Genomic DNA, 5,433 nt, shown 5'->3' on the forward strand with positions numbered 1-5,433 from the left:
TGTCCTTAAAATAAGGTTATCTTACTTCCACGTGCCATTCATTTTTCAAAGAGGCTGCAAAGATTGTCTTTTGATTTTAATAAACAAGTAGACTCCATTGAAATAGCTCAAACAACTCAAAGCAATTGTTCTATAGCAACTTCATATATTTTATTGATTTTGTACAAACAGCAATTTGAGGGACTTCTATATTTAATAATGTGTTAGAGAAGCTACAATGTTTAGTTTGCACCTTCAACTGTATATTAATATCCGCTGATAAAAAAGATAATTTTTACTAAGAGATAACATAGCTATATGAAAGTGAGAATTAATGCTGGAACTCTCATATGCAAACATGTTGATATAAAAGCAAATATCCAATACATAATAGAAAGGAGAAAAATCAAGATTCAGAACCTCAAATGCAAAAAAGAGTTTAGAAGGTTATAGACATTCGAGAGTTTAGCACTAAATGTACTTTACTGAATAAAAATAGAGAGAAAATACTTGGTTTTTACGCCCTAAATCATAATCTTTCTGTGAATTAGAAAGTCAATGTATACTTCTCTTATTTATAGATATCAACAGTGATGAGGTACTTATTTATGATTCTCAAATGCTACCAAAACCTGCAGTTCAATCCCGTGAGCTATGTTTTCTTGGCTTCCTGGGGCTTTAGTGCCAAAAAGGTCTGACAGTCCAGCTAAGAAGCATGACCAGGGGAAGATCACTGATCAAAATGCATTGAATAATAAATATTTCCAAGGGGATGAGAAAGGAAGTGTTTGCAAGAAACTTCTAATCCAATAGAAAACAATCAGCAGATACCACTGGACACACAAAACTGTAAATGAATGTTAAGTAATGAATAAGAAGCACTATGGTAGGGGAGAATGAGACATCCTATGAGCTGGAAGTCATAGATGGCTAACAGAGGAAGTCCAGGGTAGAATGACCTGACTGAGGAAATAATTAGTATAAAAACATAGGAGATGCCTATGAAACCACGTTGAGAGGAACCCCAAAGGCGCATAATACGCAAGTGTCCTAAAATAGCAAACAGCACAATTTGGCTAGAATAGATGACTTTTAAAGAGGAATAATAGAACATTAAGTTGAAGTGGGCAAACTGAACATTCCAAAGAAAGCATGGAGTGTTAAACTACCAGGTTAAAAAGTTTTTTGCTTTTTGTTTTTTGAGGATGCTTGAAGAATATTTCAAGTGAAAGTATTCTTCTAGCAGTAGAGTATAAAATGGGTTGAAATGAGGGGAAAAAAGAATAAAAGAGGCCTGTTCAGAAATAGCTATGTAAGAGATTTGAAAGATACATGGTTATATAGTTTTCAAATATTTTCCTTTGAATGTACAGCCACATACTTTATATGGAAGGAAACAAGAAAAATAAAGGAAAGCTATTATATTGGATGTATTCTTAGAATATATTAAAAAAAAGAGTATTAGAAAAATCAATGTCATTTATTTATACATAGCAAACTTCAAACCTGTATTTTTAAAATACAAAATTAAAAAGCCACATAAATTTGAATAGCCTGAACAGCTTCATGCTTTCTATAATTACCTTATTCCAGTTAAGATATTGGGAAATCAGAAAATTTTTCAGTAATTTAAGGACTAAAAGTATGCTTCAATTAACTGTAGTATTATAATTCTTCAATTTAAGAGAATATGTATAATCTAAACTGGATATAAAACCATCATTATTAAATAAGAATATTTTACTTTCAGTTTCAATTAATTTGCCTATTTGTTCATTTTGAAGGGAGGAAGCTTTGACAAATATTAATAAGATGCTTGTTTCTGAAAACTTAGTAATCTGCGAAGTTTGAGAATGGAAATCAATAAAAAATAATAGATTCCAGCAGCACCAACCTTTATTAAATCTGAAGCTAGATCATGTTTGTTTTAATATACCTTCCAAAATTAAAAATACTTTCTTGGCAAGTTCTAATTTCAGAATTATGCTAAGTTATTCTTAATCATTCAAAAAGCTTAAAACAAATATTGTCTATTAACTTCTTATATAAATGACTAAAATACACAAGGGGACATTTTTGTCATATCTGGCACAAATACAGTAGTGACTAAGTGATTGGCATAGGTCAGATAAAATATAATTTATTTTAATAATTATTTTTAGCCTGTGGAAAATTTCTTCAATAACTTGAGACTATTGGGAACATGTAAGTATACTACCTAGACTAAAATCAGCTGACACAATCAAAAGACCATATGCCTTTGCATTCACATAGTTAAAACTTTACAAAGCCAGCTGGCTTTATTTCATAATCTAATTACATACAAAAATTTTCAGCTAAGTATTGCAGTGCTTGCCAAAGATTACTTTAAATATCTTCATTCTCCTTAAGCTCCCAGTTACTGAATTTGCATGTTTTAAAACTCCTATCCTTACATTTACTTCTGTTTTCTAATATCAATATTTTAATAAAATACCATTTACTTCACCTAATATTATTCTGCCTAATAAATTAGTGTAGATGTTATGTAAATGATAAAGCAAAATAATCGAGTGTAGACTACATATACATATAAAGTAAAGAAAGAGAGGAAGTTCCATATTTCAATAATTTAAAGATATAATATTCAGTCAACAACAAAACTCTGATTTGACAATGAGGGTGACATATATTAATGGCATGCATATAACAGAATTTTTATCCTATTAATGATTATTCTCTCGTCAGTACTGAATTTTGGATGAAAGAAGGTGTTCTGGGTGTACCTCTGTTATCTAATCCTTTCTTTTTAGTTATAATTCCCTCAGTAAGATATTACAAGCCAGTCCTTAAAATTTGTAAAAATCCACACTTCCTGCTCATATACTATGATTTTATGAGTTTCTTTACAAATTACCTTTGGTCAGGGAAGACAAATGTATTGATTAAGAGGAAAATGGATGATTTTGTTTATTTTATTCTCTTAAATATTTGAATACATTTTCATTTTTTCACAAAATTATATTTTCAAAGAACCCTGGAACCTTAATATCTTCACACCCACCATAAGAAGAAAGTTGCATTTATATACTAAAGTTATGTATAATTCATTTATGCTAGAGAAAAGGATAATAAACAGCATTTAGAAAATAAGTAGAAAGTATTTTAATGGGTACATGAAAATGTTTACTTTATTAAAAAGTTATTTTAGGCCATCATTGCATCACCCCGACAAACACCAGGAGAATTCCGCGGCCCACACGGTTCTCTGGAGCAGTTGCTGAGGATGAAGGTGGAAGAAACTCCCAGTGTTCAGCACAGGCACCAGGTTCAGAGAATATTACTGGATATAACTGAGGTGATAGAATCTTAGTCCTGCGTGAGTTTGATTCTTGCTTGTTGACTGGCCCCTCTCCTCTCCTTCTGGATGATGTCAGAATAGGATCTGGCGGAGGGACGTGGTGCAGATTGCAGTAGAAGACCCGAGTCCCCATCACCCGGTTGTACTGGACAATCATGTGGTGACAGACGAAGATGAACCAGCTTTGAAACGCCAAGGATTAGAGATCAATTGCCAGGACCCCTCTGTAAAGTCATTCCTGTATTCCATTAACCAGACAATATGCTTGCGATTGGAGAGCACTGAAGCCAAGCTGCAAGCTCTCGAGGCTACTGGTAAATCATTAGAAGAAAAGCTGGATCTGATCACAAACAAGCAGCACAGTCCCATCCAAGTCCCCATGGTGGCGGGCTCCCCCTCTCGGGGCGACACAGAGGTGCGACAAAGTGCAGAACACCATTGGGGTGAAGGTACCCGGGCAGGAAGACAGCCACGATGAGGATGGGGAGAGCAGGTCCGAGGCCAGTGACTCCGTTTCCACCTGGGGACAGTCGGGAAGTCAGAACATCGGAAACATCACCCTCATCACCCGGAACTCAGAAGAGGACTACCCCGATGGCACCTGGCTGGGGGATAAGAACCACCCCGAGATGTGGGTGCGCTGCGCCATCATCCCCTCCGACAGGCTGCACAGCAGCACCAACTACCGCAAGGCTGAGAAGAGGCTGCTGACGCTGCTGGACTACCTCTTCCAGCGGGAGGTGCAGGCCGCCTCCAACCTCTGGGGCCAGAGAAGCACGGCAAGAAGCAGCTCGACCCCTTCACCATCTGTGGGATCCGGTGTCACCTTTGATATAAATTTGGAATCACGGAATCTGACTGGTACTGAATCAAACAGAGCATCGACTCCAAATGCCGGACAGCCTGGCGGCGGAAACAGCGAGGCCAGAGCCTGGCGGTCAAGAGCTTCTCTCGGAGAACGCTGTCCTCCTTCTCCTCCTCCTCCTCTAGTGCATCAGAGAGCCTGTGAGCACGCTGCCAGCCGCAGGCCCTGCACTATGCCCTGGCCAACGCCCAGCAGGTCCAGATCCACCAGATTGGAGAGGATGGACAGGTCCAAGTAATCCCACAGGGTCACCTCCACATCGTTCATGTGCCTCAAGGGGAGCAGGTGCAGATCACGCAGGACAGCGAGGGCAATCTACAGATACACCACGTGGGACAGGATGGGCAGGTGCTTCAGGGGGGCCAGCTGCTAGCCGTGGCCTCCTCACACCCCACTGCCACAGGCATGGATGGTCACCTCTCCAGGGCAGTGACATCCAGGTCCAGTACGTCCAGCTGGCGCCAGTGACTGACCACACCGCCGCAGCTCAGACGGCTGAGACCCTACAGCCCAACCTGCAGCCCGAAATGCAGCTTGAGCACGGAGCCATCCAGATCCAGGGATGCAGGACAGGCTGCCCGACCATGACAGGACCCAGGGTGGAGCCATCATAGCTCTCAGCACCAACTCCAGCCAACCACCCAGTTCTACACGCGCCTGGCCCTATGGCTTCGAATGGAGGTGACTGCACGGGTTCTGTGAAAGTGCATCTGGAGCCTCATCCACAGGTGAAAGTGTCCCAGTAAATAACAGATGACATCAACAGCCGCCAACCTGCCAGAAGACCCCTTCGTTTGAGTCCCACTGTTGGTCTCTAGAGAAAGAGTGGAAAGCAGTGTTTGCATTAAGTTCACTCAGAAAATCAAGAACTACAATATTTTTCTCTGTTTAAACAGCTTTTTAAATTTGCGATGGTGTTTATAACAAAAAAGAAAATTGGGAAAAAATGGAGTAGCAGAAGCCTTTTGCTGTGTGCTCTGTTCAGTGAAATGAAAATAGGTACTAGTATTTGCAGAGACAACTAACATTTTGATGGAAATATTGTTTACCTACTTTTTTTTTAGGGGGAAATGCTCTCAGCACTGTAATTAAGCATTTTTAATGAAATAAATGATGACCATAAAACAAGTTATTTTATATTTTCATGATTTTATGATTTCTTTCTTTAAATGAATCAATTGTAGAAACTTGAATAGGAAACTCCTTTTGGATTTACTGTCTATATCTAAAGTCCTGACTCTACTTTCAT

At 38.9% G+C, this 5,433-nt stretch overlaps 1 pseudogene; it reads left to right on the forward strand.

Annotated features, from left to right (window-relative positions):
* The first annotated feature begins 3,385 nt into the window (after positions 1–3,385).
* On the forward strand, positions 3,386–4,798 carry LOC102418151 (annotated as a pseudogene).
* Positions 4,799–5,433: the final 635 nt, after the last annotated feature.

Source organism: Myotis lucifugus, unplaced genomic scaffold (assembly GCF_000147115.1).
Source record: "Myotis lucifugus unplaced genomic scaffold, Myoluc2.0 scaffold_82, whole genome shotgun sequence".
Classification (NCBI taxonomy): Eukaryota; Metazoa; Chordata; class Mammalia; order Chiroptera; family Vespertilionidae; genus Myotis; species Myotis lucifugus.